Consider the following 15,102-nt stretch of genomic DNA (forward strand, 5'->3'; position numbering starts at 1 on the left):
GACCGATTCCAACACAAGGCCGAATTTGGGAGCTGAGATTGGGAGTGAGATTGAACGTAACGTGCCATCGCTGCACACGGTATCTGTTTGGCTTCAGACAACACCGGAGGGCTCTGCATCACCAAGCAGGATCTGCTGGATAACGGCGCTGAGTAAAACCCGGAACAGAGTCCGTGTTCCAGATTTGAGAGGGTGCCAGGTTTTGATTAGCTAACTCAGTAATCCTGCTCTGTGGGTTTTACTCAGTGCAGTCATCCAGCTAACTCAGTAATCCTGCTCTGTGGGTTTTACTCAGTGCAGTTATCCAGCTAACTCAGTAATCCTGCTTTGTGGGTTTTACTCAGTGCAGTTATCCAGTTAACTCAGTAATCCTGCTCTGTGGGTTTTACTCAGTGCAGTTATCCAGCTAACTCAGTAAACCTGCTCTGTGGGTTTTACTCAGCGCAGTTATCCAGCTAACTCAGTAATCCTGCTTTGTGAAACTGGGCCTAGTTCAGGACTGCACAGATCCATTTTGGGATTTTTTGGCAACATCTACTCTTTTATTATTGAAGTAACACAGTTAGTTATTTGGTCAGACATTTTTAAGCTCCAGCTGTCGACTTCACCTGCATCCTTGGTGAGAAATCTGAGAGTATGCACCAGGAATAGGAGTGGACTATCACAGGTTGTGTATGGCTGTTGGGAATGGAAGTGAGATGGAATTTTTTGGTCGGAACGACCAACTGGCTGAGACTTCGCCAACAAGGATTCCCAGAGAACGTTGAGTGGAAAATGCAGTTTTACAAGGCCTCATTTTCGTTCCCGAATCCCGTTTCTCCGTAAGCCCAGCGCTTGCTTTCGCCAACAAGCAGTCAGTAGCTACAGTATCATGTTTTAAACGTGCCCCTCATCAGGAGAGGCAGGAACGGGGAAAAAGGAACGGGACGGAGAACTTTGAGCCAAAAGCGAAGCAAACGGAGCCAATGTGCTCATATCCTGGCTCACGCGAGCCTTAAATCTCCGCCACAAATATCTTCTCCTTGGCCTGGCTTTCACCGTTGATCAAAAAGACGTTATTGCTGAAAGATAAATGAAACCGCCACAGTTTGGCTTCCGTGGGCCCACGTGGAGTTAGCTGGAATTATAAATCATGGAGACATTCATTGTGGAAGAATACATTTTGGGGAGACAGGGCCTACCCTGTTTTACTGTCACCGATATTTTTCAATCATCGATTGAAATAACGCCCGGCTGACGCAAGCATAATAAAAAATATATACATTATATTATAAATATATTATTGTAAATATATACATTAAAGACACATTGGTGATAGAAAAATGAAAGGAAAACAAGTCAACGAAAGAAATTTAGCTTCTGCAAAGGATGACACTTACAAACATACAAATAGTCCAGGTGTTTTCTTGCTAAAAAGGGAGCCAGCTCCATGCTGAGTTAGGGGGTGTTGAGTTTGAAGGACAGAGCTGGCCTCAAAAGCTCTTACTCAACTCAGACATCTGCCATCAACCCAAGGTGATGGCAGAGGACCAAGTTCACAAAATCTTCAGAGAAACTGTATTAAACAGCAGCTGACTTTGCCAGCATGAATTTGTCCCTCCATAACTGATAAAGTAAAGTAAAGTAAAGTAAAGTAAAGTAAAAACAAATATTTTGTCATTAACTTTGCTAATCCCTTATATGAATTTAAAAATTGGAATCAAATCAGCCAAATTTTTCTGAGCCGGAAGATAAAGTGATAATGGGACTTTTCAAAGGCAAAAGTTGGCTGTACACTCTAGAAAATGTGCTCCAATGGGAACCCTGCGATTCCATAGAGGAACCACGTCGAGATAAAGGGTTCTTTGTCAGGCAAAATGTTTTTTTAAGTGGGAGCACACACACTTCACTTCAGGGATCATAGTTCCATAAGGAACTAAAAAAAAAGGTTCCTCTATGGAGACAAGCCAAGGACGCCTTTCAGAACCCTTTTTTAAAGAGTGTAGTCCTCCGTTTCATGTATTCATGTGTTTGTCTGCAGAGATGACTTTGGGAGTGTTCAGACAGGCAGGTGCAAAGGTTCAAGGCGGTGGGTGTTTGGGGGGTGGAGGGGTTGGGGCGGCTGCCTGTTCCCGTTGCCTGCCCTGTCACAGAGAGGCAGGACGACTCCAACAGGTGTGCAGGACAGAGGGAGAACGTTTTCTCTTAAACCGGCCCCGTACTCGCGGGGGGGAAAGTGGTGTCAGGGGGCCCAGTCCAAAATAAACTGCCTGCAGTACATAACTGGAGAGAGAGGCAGCTGGTGTGTGTGTGTGTGTGTGTGTGTGTGAGACTGTGTGTGTGTGTGAGTCTATGTGTGAGTGTGTGTGTGTGTGTGAGTGTGTGTGAGTCTATGTGTGTGTGAGACTCTGTGTATGTGTGTGTGTGTGTGAGTGTATGTGTGTGTGTGTGTGAGACTGTGTGTGAGTGTGTGTGTGTGTGTGAGTGTGTGTGAGTCTATGTGTGTGTGAGACTCTGTGTATGTGTGTGTGTGTGAGTGTGTGTGTGTGTGTGTGAGTGAGTGTATGTGTGTGTGAGACTGTGTGTGAGTGTATGTGTGTGTGTGTGTGTGAGACTGTGTGTGTGTGTGTGAGTGTGTGTGAGTCTATGTGTGTGTGAGACTCTGTGTATGTGTGTGTGTGTGTGAGTGTATGTGTGTGTGAGTGTGTGTGTGTGTGAGTGAGTGTATGTGTGTGTGAGACTCTGTGTATGTGTGTGTGAGACTGTGTGTGTGTGTGTGTGTGAGTGAGTGTATGTGTGTGTGAGACTGTGTGTGAGTGTGTGTGTGTGTGTGAGTGTGTGTGAGTCTATGTGTGTGTGAGACTCTGTGTATGTGTGTGTGTGTGAGTGTGTGTGTGTGTGTGTGAGTGAGTGTATGTGTGTGTGAGACTGTGTGTGTGTGTGTGAGTGTATGTGTGTGTGAGACTCTGTGTATGTGTGTGTGAGACTGTGTGTGTGTGTGTGTGTGTGTGTGCGTGCGAGAGTGTATGTGTGTGTGAGACTGTGTGAGTGTGTGTGTGTGTGTGCGTGTGAGTGTGTGTGTGTTTCAGGGTTAATGACGAGGTCTGTCAGGTTAATACCATAGAATTAAAGAGACTGATGAGATGAGAGGGGGAAAAATGGTGACTCAGCTAAATTGTTTTCCTGACCTTTCTAAAGAAAACAGAAGTGAGGTCAAAGACGATTAGGACTGATAGAAACAAACTTTTCTGATGATTTAGCCACTAGTAAAATGTTTTACAATTCAGTAAACATGGGATTTATTCTTAAGCAATTCAGCAATATTTGTAATAAACACACAGAAAAGATGCAAGCTTGGATGGTGGAAACACTTAAGTTTTCAGAATTTAACAAAATTCTTAACTTTCTTCTCCACAAATATGGCTTGTGACTCATGCCAAAATTATTTTGAGTTTGCAAGGAAAAGAAATGTAGAAGAAGCTGATGGTAAATGCTGACTGATATCGAAACCACAGACAGGCAGTTACAAATCAACACATCAGCTGCCACAATCTCCACCAAAGAATGTGTGAAGCCAAAAAAAGGCTTAAATGTACACGGTACTTGGCCTATCGTTTTGCTCGCTTACAAAAAATAAATCTCGTCTTTTAGATTAATTGAATTAAAAGAAGATATTGAAACTAAACTGCATCCAGTTAACATGTGATAAAGCACCCCCCCCCCCCATTCCTCAAGCAGGGACCCTCCGTATCAGAAAGCTCAAGTTTGACAAGCACACATTTGTCTTTCAGCAGCCGTTGCTGCAGTTGTGCTGAACAAGAGGGGAACTGTCCGGGGGAAAGCGCCCCTGTTGTGCTGCAGGGCTATTTTGGGAGCGGGGCACGAGTGGCTCTGAGCAGCTGTCACATTCGGCATCAAACGCAGTCATGGACTGCAGCTCTGGCTTTTTGTCTGGGACTTCTTTCTGGGAACTGATTATCCCAGGACCCACACTGTGCAGCCTGTAGCCTAGTGGGTGAGGTACCAGAGGACCCGGAAAGGTCGGTGGTTCAAGTCCCGGTGACGCCACGATAAGATCTGCACAGCTGTTGAGCCCTTGAGCAAGGCCCTTAACCCCAGATTTCTTAGGGGGGGATTGTCCCCTGCTTAGTCTAATCAACTGTAAGTCACTTTGGATAAAAGTGTCAGCTAAATAACTGTAATGTAATTTTTGAACTACAGGATTAACCCTTGCCTTGTTTCTGCAGAATAATATGTTATCATATTAGATCTCAATCTTAATGAAGTTCAGGCAGTTGAAGGGCAAATCTCACACTTGCACACTGACACATAAGAAGCCGATGAAATCTTACACACATATATATATATATATTTTTAGAATTACATTTTAAACTGCTGATTGTCAAACACCCTTCAATGCCCTACAATAATGTTTGTCGCTGTGTTGCTAGCATGCTTTCAAATGGTCCGATGGGCAAATGAAGATTCTGTCTGCAGAATAATAATCATTTGTTATTTAGCTGATGCTTTTATCCAAAGCGACTTACAGTTAATTAGATTAAGCAGGGGACAATCCACATTGGGACAATGCAGGCTCAAAGTCCCAACAGCTGTGTGGATCTTAGCATGGCTACACCGGGATTGAACCACTGACCTTCCGGGTCCCAGTCATGTACCTTCGCCACGAGGCTGCTGAACAGCTCTGTGCAGATCTCATAAATGCTTTCACAGAACCTGGCAGAGATGCAGTTTTACAGAGATATGTTTGTGGGAATGAGTCCATGAAGCATCAGATAAATCAGAAAATCAGATGAATCTTTTTTTTTTTGTGCGATTTCTCATGTTAGTCTCGCAACAGCGTAGGCCTACAGTCCCTGGCCCCTGCCTGCATCTCCCCTGGGAGTCGAAGCTGCAGTGAAGATTTCACCTTGCGTCAAATTTACACAGGAAAATCCAGGTTCAGAAAGTCCTGCCCAGTATTGTGTTCCAATCACCTGGATATTCTAATTAGCACAATGCTTCAGGCAGGCAGAAGAACTAACGAGTGAAATCAGCTGGGTGAGGGTGGAGTTTCTGAGCCCTGGACCTTTCCACCTCTGGTTCCCAGTACACAGGTTTGTAAGAAACATAAAGTTCTGTCCTCAGGGGCGCACGAATGAACCTGGTGCGGCGGTTTTTTTGGAGACACAGTGGTGCATTTTAGAACGACATCCAGGAGACAACGTTATTCTGGCCCGGGGAGAACAGGAAGAGGAGTAGACCTGCTTTGAAATGGATGAGGAGGGGGAATGCACTTCAGGGAGGTGGGGAGGGGGTGGGTGTGTGAACTGGCGAAGCTTTCGAATTTTTCCAGAACAGAGGTGTTTCGGTCTGTGAGAGCAGACCATTGCTTGGGTGAATTGTGAGACTACGACGCAGAACGTAAAAGCATCTGTCTGCCACGCTGACCTGCACTCCTGTCCTGACGACAGCCTAATTAATTCAACACTTGACGCTTTAACCACAATTGGATTTTTTTTCTTTAAGTGATGAGATCACACTCCTGGTCCCAATTAAATGTCTACTTGTGATTAAGACTGTGGCTGATGAAATATGAGGCGACTTTATTCAGAGTTCAGCACCGTTTAGCGATAAAACAGCATGGCGGCTTTCAGTTGATTGAACCAAGTTGGCGATGATGAGCTTGTGGTGGTATTGCTTTTATAAACTTTTACAATGCGAAAATACTTTGGCTGTTGGCCCAAATGTCTCTGCACTGCTTATGAGAGACTTTGGAATCATACACTATTGGTGTCTTACTGTAATTTGTAGCTGTAGTTGATGTCTTGGATCTTTGACAATGACTTGAATAAGACCGAGATGGCTCTTTTTCCCAACAACATTGTTTGATTTACACTTGTTTAGAGATGCTCCATCAACTGTATCACATCATTTCCCCTCGCCTCTGCTTTGTGATGTGAATTTGGCTGTTTCTTCCTTTCACAAAGCACAATATATCTTTTGTATAACTACGGAAGATTACGTCGAAGACCTCCAGGCGAGAGGCTGGCTATGCAAAGAATTCATGAATAAATGCCCAACAACTAACTGCTCTTGGCTACAGTCTAATGGTGGTAACAACTTGGAAAAATAAGAGAGACTGAAGATTATGGCTGTATCAAGTGGCCTTTTCATGTGTGTGCGGTCGCCAACTAAAGCACAGTACTTTGTGTGCAGATCTGCGGGTTGAGGCAGCTGCGGTTGTCTTATTACGGTTATTTTTTAAATCTTCTGTGCAGCGTCCGTTTGCCAGGCATTGGAATTTGGAACCCGATGTTTCCATGGAAACCGAGCCGACCTGCAGTGAAACGAAAGAGGCTGCAGTTTAAAAAAAAGCGAGCGTCAATATATTTCGATGGCGTCAACGAAGCCACGTTCGTATACACTGTCACCTCGTCCGTGGAGATCTGTCACTGGCACCGGGAGATTTTGGCGCAGAAACGGCAAATCTTCGCGACTGAGTTCTCATCAGCCTCCACCGTCATAATTTTTTTCCCCTCATTGCACCTCCATTGGCACGTCCTTTGTTTAATTTTCCGGAGAATTCTTTCAGTGGAAATAGCCACAGTTTACAGGCTGACAGGAAAATGTGGCAGGCTTTTGGAAAATACCAGGCTTTAAAGGTTGGGCATGAGCACAATGTCAGACTTGTGCTGTTACAGGGTGTTTTGCATCCAGCTTTGGCAGGCTTGAGTTGGGTTGTCCTTAGTCTTAAAACAAACTACATTTCATTTATTTTCAGTGATTGGCGCCAAGGCTGCAAAGGCTGTTTTTATTTTGATCTTTTTTTTTTTTTTTTTTGCCTTGTTCACTCTCTCTCACTGTTTGATCATCTGAGCAAGTTGATAATTAGCAAAAGTTTTCAAAGGCCTTGCAGTAAGGCTTGCTCCCACCTGTGCTATAAATAAAATTGCAAAACATTTAGAAAGTTGGCTTTCTGATGTTTCTCAAGATCGTTCACGTTTACTTGCTTTGATCAGGGACACTTTCATCTCAAGAAAAACCACCAATTCTATGAGGCAAATGAAACAAAAAAGATTCTAAAGCAAGATAGCCTACGTCTAACATCAGGCACTGCTAGTTGCATGGTAACCTGTGTCCTTTGAACGTCTATTTCCTGTATCAATGCTTAAACCTGTACACTTTGCAATATTCCAATTCCGAGAGAAAGTACTTAAAAGTAAGTACTTGTCCTATCGCTGTAAATATACATTGGCCAAGGTCATCCCCCGGTGTCCTGGCTAAATCATTGTAAGCGCTTTGAGCATCTAGAAAAGCGCTATATAAATGTAATGATCTACCTATCTAAAAATGTGGCAAGGCTGACCATGTAAAACAAACAATACTGTACTGCCTGTGTCCCCAACTTAATGCGATGTTGAGTACTGGATATGAAGGGCATATACATATTTATATTTTTCAGTGATAGTGTAGCAAAACATTAACACATGTAATTATCAGTGATGTTACCATTGGCAACATCGTAACTTAAGTTGCTGGTGTAGATCATTGCATCTCACACAAAAATAATTTTACAGTGATGAGGGGGAAACTCGCCTCAACCACCACCGATGTGTTGCACCCACCTGGGTGATGCAACGGCAGCCATTTTGCACCAGAACACCCACCACACACTGGAGAATTTTTGTAAATTAAATCAAGGGACAATTAGGTGGCAGGTTGAAAGAGTCAGCCACAATTGATTTATCAGTTCTGTGTGGCATAATTATGCTCAGTTATGAGTTAGTGGTAAGAGATAAACCAACCATTTACATTATCTGAAATCTGGCTCAAGTCAGATTGAAGGTAGTCTCGATAAGGAAAACTGAATGACAGCTAAGTTCTCCTCTGCCTGTTTGGAATTTAAGGTAGCAAATATTAAAATGGTACCTCGTTGTCCAATCGAAAAATCCCGTATAGTGCAGTTGGTTAATGAAAGGAAACACTCTTCCTTTGTGGACGTATTTAAAATAAAAGTTGAACTTCAATTAAGTTTGAACCTCCTTGATTGGTGACACCGGTACCTTCGTAGTGAGCGGTGGACATCCTGCTCCTTTAAGCCGAAGGGGCAGGGTCGATATCATCCATAACTTGTTTGACAGGGAGAGCCAGAAAACCAGGAAGGAAATTTGACCTCATCGCTTGTACTCGAGTGCAATATCCCCTCTTGTGCGGCGCGAAGTGGCGTTAGCCGTCTGCAAGATAGCTAGCAAGCTTCTGGAAACGAAAGTAAGTTAGAGCTAGCTAACTGCTCTTGTTCTCATTCGTTGCACGTAGCGTGCCGGGTTACGAGAGATGTGACAACAAAGTGAAGCGCACATAGCATGCACGCTTTCTTCCTAGCATAGCTACATTCATTTTTTGTACAGGTCGCGTATACGGATGGTAGCGCTTGGAGGTTAAAAAAATAGGCTGTTCTGTGAAGAGATAGCTTGCTGTGTGTTCGGTAGCAATCTGGCTAGCTTAGCTAGCGGAGCTACCAAGTTAGCCAGCGTTAACGACGACATTAATACGGCGTGGAGAAGAGCGATTAAACTGAAACGGAGGTAAGTGGGGATTCATGTTGCCAGGTCCCATTAGCTGGCTAGCTAGCTACTGGGATATCTAGCTGCAAAGGCTGCAACGCTTGTGAGGACCTCCTCCACCACGGCAGATGTTTTCTTCGATTCCAGCTGCGGTTTTTGCAGCTTCTGTGCAAATATATAGGCTAGCCTAGCTAACATTGGCTAGCTAACTAGCCGACGACGTTATCAAGCTAGGTTGAAACTAGCTAGCTAGCTTGATGACGACCATTGGCAAGTGTTGCACATTGCTGCCTAAAGTTGTCTGGATGTCATGAAACAGCCTAACGTTATTTGACATGAGCAGTAAGTGATCCATTTGTCCATAGATTTACTGGAATAAAATAAATTGGTTGTCGATAGACTGTGGTCTAGTCTGATAAAGAAAAACAAGGCCAAACGTCAGGTAACGTTAGAAAGCTAACTTTGCCAAGCTTGCGAAAGGTTCCCATTTATATTGGCGTCAGTGAAGTAGCTCGGGTGTACCTATTGTGTAAATGTTTGATTACCTAATGTTAAACTAGCGTGACATTTTTTAAATATTCACTGGCGGGCCAATTTATCTGGGGCTTTACCATTGACATCTCATTCAGCATCATTATCTAGCTAGCTAACGTCAAGTGTCATATCGGCTAGCTAGTACCTTTGCTTTGCCATTCATTTAGTCTTGCTGTCGCTGGCTAAATTAGCAATGTTGACCACACAGAACTAGCCACTAGCTAGCTATCAAAGAGCACCTTTCTCACAAGCACCATTGTTAGCTAGCTATTTAACTTGAAGCTTACTCATTTATGGTAAATTAAGCAGCTAGGTGGTTATCACATTTTCAGATCGTTAGCTAGCTTGCTAGCTAGCTAGCTAACAGTAGCCAAATATGTGTAAATCGCTGGTTAATGCTAAGCGAAAGTAAAAGTTTAGCTAGCACTTGCTTAGCTCGTTCGGTGACAGTAGCCTAGATTTATAATTCGTAGTATAATTAATCATGCACTAAATTTATTTGCGTCTCGACAGCGGTAGACTAACGTTTACACTCTATTGTATATAGGTTCGGGGATAGTTTGGTAACTGGACGTCTGTAACCGTGCAGTAAGTCGATCTGACTGAATTGTTTGGCGATTGTGGCTGGGGTCCGGTTCTGTTTTGGCCAGTTTGAGTGGTGCGATGGGCTCTACTGGCAGATGGACCTGCGCCGGATCGCTAGGAGCACATGATTAATGCTTTGTGAAAGGCGACTGGTGTCGCCCTATACTACCAGCCAAATGTCATGCCAGTGTCAATGTCACAGGGCTGTGGTGGTCTTTGCTATGCGCTCATCTCTCTGTCAAGCGAAATCCAATTTAAGCTCAGCGAACCTCATCTTTGATGGTATTTATGTGGTGGCCCAGATGGGAGCATAACATTGTCAGCGTTGTGCTCTTAATTTAGCCAGGACGCTATAGTATCGTGCAGTCTGCGCGTTTCGGGGTCAGAGTTCTGTGCATCTTTTTTTATATTCCAACATTACATTATTGGCATTTGGCAGACGCTCTCATCCAGAGCGACGTACAATTGATTGGACTAAGCAGGAGACAGTCCTCCCCTGGACCAAGAGCCCAACGGCTGTCCGGATCTTATTGTGGCTACCCCGGGATTAGAACCACCGACCTTGTGTGTCCCAGTCATTTACCTTATCCACTACGCTACGGCCCGCCCTCTGCTTGGCCACGGAAATATGTGCCCCATCAAAAACCCCAAATTCATGATAGGCGTCTCTTTAATTGTAGCGCGGCTGAGAAGCACATTTATTCGCCTGCTTTTTCAATGTGTCTCTGTCAATATTTGATCTCAAATGCAAACATACACTTTGCCCATCCTGCCTTCCCTGGCTCTTTCTGGGTTTGAAAAAGAAAATAAGTGTTGTTTGTGCAAGGCAGGTGGGGGCAGGGGGTCATTCAAATGAGGTGAAACAGTTTCTCTGTTGTCTGAATCAAAGGTCGCGCTTGCTCCACGTCCTGCAGAGGTTTTGTGGTTTCAGGAAAAAAAAGAAGAAGCTCAGTGTGACTTCTCTCTTTTGGTTATTCAGCACAAGGTGCTTTCCAGCCTTTCAGTGCTACAAGCCGTTTAATTTCGCTCTCGTTTGCCAGTCATGATTTCGTCTTTAAGTACCGTTTGTACTTCTCAGTTTCAGTAGAATTTCGTTGTGCCCTGTTCAGGTGTTAACAAAAAATTAGTAGGCAATCATTGTTTCTTTCTGGTCATAGGCAAACTTTATTTTATGTGGCTTCACTGTAGCGTGTGCAATTTGGTGTAAGATGAATCCTTATGTCTTCTGTAGGGTGGCCTGTAGCGTAGTGATTAAGGTGGGACCCGCAAGTCACTGGTTCGATCCCCATGACTGGGACCCGCAAGGTCAGTGGTTTGATCCCCAGTGGAGCCACAATAAGATCATAGCCGTTGGGCCCTTGAGCAAGGCCCTTAACCCTGCGTTGCTGCAGGGGACGATTGTCTCCTGCTTAGTCTCATGAACTGTAAGTCCTTTGGATAAAAGCGTCAGCCAAATGACATGTAATGTAATGTCTTGCCAGCTTCTGTGCCTCTCTACACGTGTTACTGAGTGAGTTTATTATTATTTATTAATAATTGAGCAAGGACCTTAACCCCACATTGCTCTAGGGGGGATTGTAGGCTGCTCAGTCTAATCAACTGTAAGTCACTTGGGACGAGAGCAGCTGCTAATTAACAAATGTTTTTATTATTATAACATTTTGGCAAGCGATGATGCTAGGGAGTGTTTAATTTAGGCCTTCAGCAAAGAGTCTTATCCAGAGAGACTTAAATAGCCTTCATTCTTCACCAGAGGTACAGAGTTCAGGGGTCAGAAAGTAAAATCCTGACGTTTGTTTCTTCCACCCTTGAACTCCGCCAGCTGATTTCGCTTTTAATAATAATAATAATAATAACAATAATATTATTTATTGAACCCTGATTGTCTCCCGGTATAATTTGTCCTCAGCGTTTGACCCATCCTAGCTGCTTAGGAGCAGTGGGCAGTCCAGGAGACTAGGGAGGATTTTTTCTGAACCTGGATTTTCCACCTCTTTTTTAAATTTGTAAAAAAATTTTAAACACCCAATTCTTTTTCACGGTTGGATATTTTACTGAAATATTTTACTACGTGCTTTGCTCGAGGGCAGTCGCCCACGTGGCAGTTGAATGCACAGCCTTTGAGTCTGAAGCCCTGTTTGAAGCCCTGTTCCCTGTTATGCTCCACTCTGTTCTTTGCATACCTGGCGTGAAGTTGACGAATGCAAATCTCTTCGGCATCTGATGGCTTGCAGGAGCGATGGCCTTGTAATCGCGCGCCCTGTCTGTTTCGGAGAAATGGGCTTTGCAGGCGGGGTGGAGTTGGGTCATTAATTCAACATCGGTCTGATTATCTGGCTTTCGTGACCGGCTCTTCATGTGAGGTTTGACAACAGATTGTGCAACTGCGCTGTTGGTCCGATGCTGTGTGCGTTTGTGTGCGTCTTCCTTAGCCAGCCTTTCCAAAAACGTGCAGTTGATTTGTAGCTCCCACACCAAGGGTTTGTGTACTCTTAATTGAGTTAAACTCTTCAATAACATTGTTTGGGGGGGGGAAAAATGGAGTTGATTTTGCTGGCAGAGAAGGCCGGTTTCCCTCTGTGAAATGGCTGACATTTGAAGAGAAGCAGCTTCCCTCTTGGCTCCGGAGAGCTGGAGAAAATGAGGCGGTATTTTATGAAGTCAGAAAGCTGACGTTCTGTAGCGCTGTGCCTGGCGTGTGATGCCTCTGTAAGACACAGCGGAGACACCGCACCTCTTCATTAGCATTTTCCCCGTTTAACAGAGACCTGAGTCGCTTGCATTCATCTTAAATGTAAATGGTAAATGGTTGGAATTTATATAGCGCCTTTATCCAAAGCGCTGTACCATTGATGCTTCTCCATTCACCCATTCATACACACATTCACACACCAACGGCGATTGGCTGCCATGTAAGGCGCCGACCAGCTCGTCAGGAGCATTTGAGGGTTAGGTGTCTTGCTCAGGGACACTTCGACACAGCCCGGGCGGGGGATTGATCACCAGTGTTCTGATGGTGTGTTCACGTGTGCCCAGAACCCCACAGGAAATGGGTCTTAATCATACCTAGTAGGTGGTGGATTTGAACTCATGGGCCAAAAATGCTCCTGACCTGTTCGGTTGAAAAGCTGAAGTTTCGACGCCTTTCTGACTTCCTCTATCAGGACAGGAAGTAGCACACTCCCTGCTTAATTGGACGAGTGCCGGTTTAGATTTGAGAACTGCACATTGAGGACTACCTTCTTTAAATGTCACTATAGGCCATCTAACAGAACCTGCATTTCCTGATTTGACTCTACAACAGCTGCCAAAATTCAGCCTGGTAGACTCAGTAATTTTATATTATATTATGATATGATATGATATGATCTGGCGGCACGGATGGTGCAGTGGGTAGCACTGCCGCCTCACAGCAAGGAGGTCCTGGGTTCGAATCCCCGTCGGCCGGGGCCTCTCTGTGTGGAGTTTGCATGTTCTCCCCGTGTCTGCGTGGGTTTCCTCTGGGTACTCCGGTTTCCTCCCACAGTCCAAAGACATGCATGTTAGGCTGATTGGAGAGTCTAAATTGCCCGTAGGTATGAGTGTGTGAGTGAATGGTGTGTGTGCCCTGCGATGGACTGGCGACCTGTCCAGGGTGTATTCCTGCCTTTCGCCCAATGTATGCTGGGATAGGCTCCAGCCCCCCTGCGACCCTGTTCAGGATAAGCGGGTTCAGATAATGGATGGATGGATGATATGATCTGTGTGATTTTTTTTTTTCTTCTTGTCCTTCTCTCTCTGATTGCTCGTGCAATCTGTTGGCTGAGAATCGTTGATTTTCTCGTAGGGTTGGCCAACGTCAGGGACGGTTGTTTCTGCACACTTCCGGAAAACGCAGGTGTTTCTGAGCTCTTAGGTCATCCAGATTTAAATTACATCACATCACATTACATTATTGAGGTTACATGAGGTTAAGGGCCTTGTGCTCAAGGGCTCAACAGCTGCACTGATCTTACTGTAGCTACACTGGGGCTTGAACCAACAACCTTCCAGGTCCCGGTCATAGGCTGTAGGCTGCCCACCACAGAGCAGTGAAGTAGATAAAGGAACTGAACATAAGAATACACAATCAGGCAAACAGGCCAGCGCTGTGTCAGTCTCGAATGTGAACATCATGTATCTCTCTGCTACAGTGCAGCATCTGCAGTGTGCAGTGATCAGTACCAGGTCTGCAGTGTGTAGTGTGCAGTGTGTAGTATGCAGTGTGCTCTGATCAGTACAGGGACCGAGGCCCCTTGGCACTGGGGATGGAGTTTTCGAGTCCTAATATGGCGTTCTCATTTTTCTGCTGTGAACAGGACCTTGTTGGCAGGGTCTTGGGGCTGTTTTTGGGGTTTACGTAGTGCCACTTCTGACCTTGGGAGACACTGAATTTTATAAACCTGCGTGTACTGTACCAGAAAGATATAAACATGAAATTACAGCCGTGCATTACACAATAACTGCCTCTGTTTCAGTTTAACTGGCTGAAAAGGAAAGATGAAATTATACAGTACTTAAGTGTTCATCCTGTTTTTTTGGAGCCCTTAAACCCACATTGCTCCAGGGGGTTAAGGGCCTTGCCCAACAGCTGTGCAGATCTTATCCTGGCTACACCGGGACTTAAACCGCCAACCTTCTTGGTCATAGTCATGTATCCTTAGCCACTCGGCTACCGGTCGCCCCAATCGGACCTTCTTGTGTTGCAGAACACATTGTAGCTCGTTGGGTCAATGTCAGACAGATTATGAGTGGTCCTCACTGTTGTCATGGCGATACCAAACTGGTTTCCTGGGAGTGTCTGTAATGTCCTCCATTACGGCTCGTTGCTATGGGAGTGTCTGTAATGTCCTCCATTACGGCTCGTTGCTATGGGAGTGTATGTAATGTCCTCCATTACGGCTCGTTGCTATGGGAGTGTATGTAATGTCCTCCATTACGGCTCGTTGCTATGGGAGTGTCTGTAATGTCCTCCATTACGGCTCGTTGCAATGGGAGTGTCTGCCTGATTGTGATGTGATTTACATGGGGCTAATCGGACACTGTGTTCCTTCCACTGCACCTCTGATCTCTCTGCACGGTGTGGTGTGCTCAGCTTCCTCCCGCTGTAGCGTGCAGAACAGCACTACCTGCACGCTTTGTGCCGGGAGTCTGCACCCCTCTGTGTCACTCCCAGGGCCCGGGCCCATCGTATCGACCGCTGAATTCAGTGACGAGTTTCACAGCAGGTCCCAGCCTTTCATGAGCTGGCAGGGACACTGGTGTGTCTGTGTGTCTGTGTGTCTGTGTGTCTGTGAGTGTGTGAGTGTGACAGTGTGCGCACAGTAAAGGTTCTCAGTCATGCAGCTGGCCTCTGGGTTTTGTCCGTGGATGGATTTGGAATCTGCTCGCTGTTCGCTTCAGAATGGCTCGCCCACCCCCT

The 15,102-nt window shown here is 45.1% G+C and overlaps 1 protein-coding gene across 6 annotated transcripts in view; it reads left to right on the forward strand.

Annotated features, from left to right (window-relative positions):
* The first annotated feature begins 8,122 nt into the window (after positions 1-8,122).
* thrap3a (thyroid hormone receptor associated protein 3a) overlaps positions 8,123-15,102 on the forward strand; it is a 38,402-nt gene continuing 31,422 nt past the window's right edge. For 3 of the 6 annotated variants that reach the window (XM_061234881.1, XM_061234890.1, XM_061234909.1), the window contains exon 1: positions 8,199-8,564. The gene's annotated coding sequence lies outside the window, so the exon portion shown is untranslated. Of the gene's footprint in view, positions 8,565-15,102 lie in introns of all 6 variants that reach the window. The other 3 variants (XM_061234863.1, XM_061234873.1, XM_061234853.1) reach the window with 3 other exon arrangements.

The sequence above is a fragment of the Conger conger genome, chromosome 1 (assembly GCF_963514075.1).
Source record: "Conger conger chromosome 1, fConCon1.1, whole genome shotgun sequence".
Lineage (NCBI taxonomy): Eukaryota > Metazoa > Chordata > Actinopteri > Anguilliformes > Congridae > Conger > Conger conger.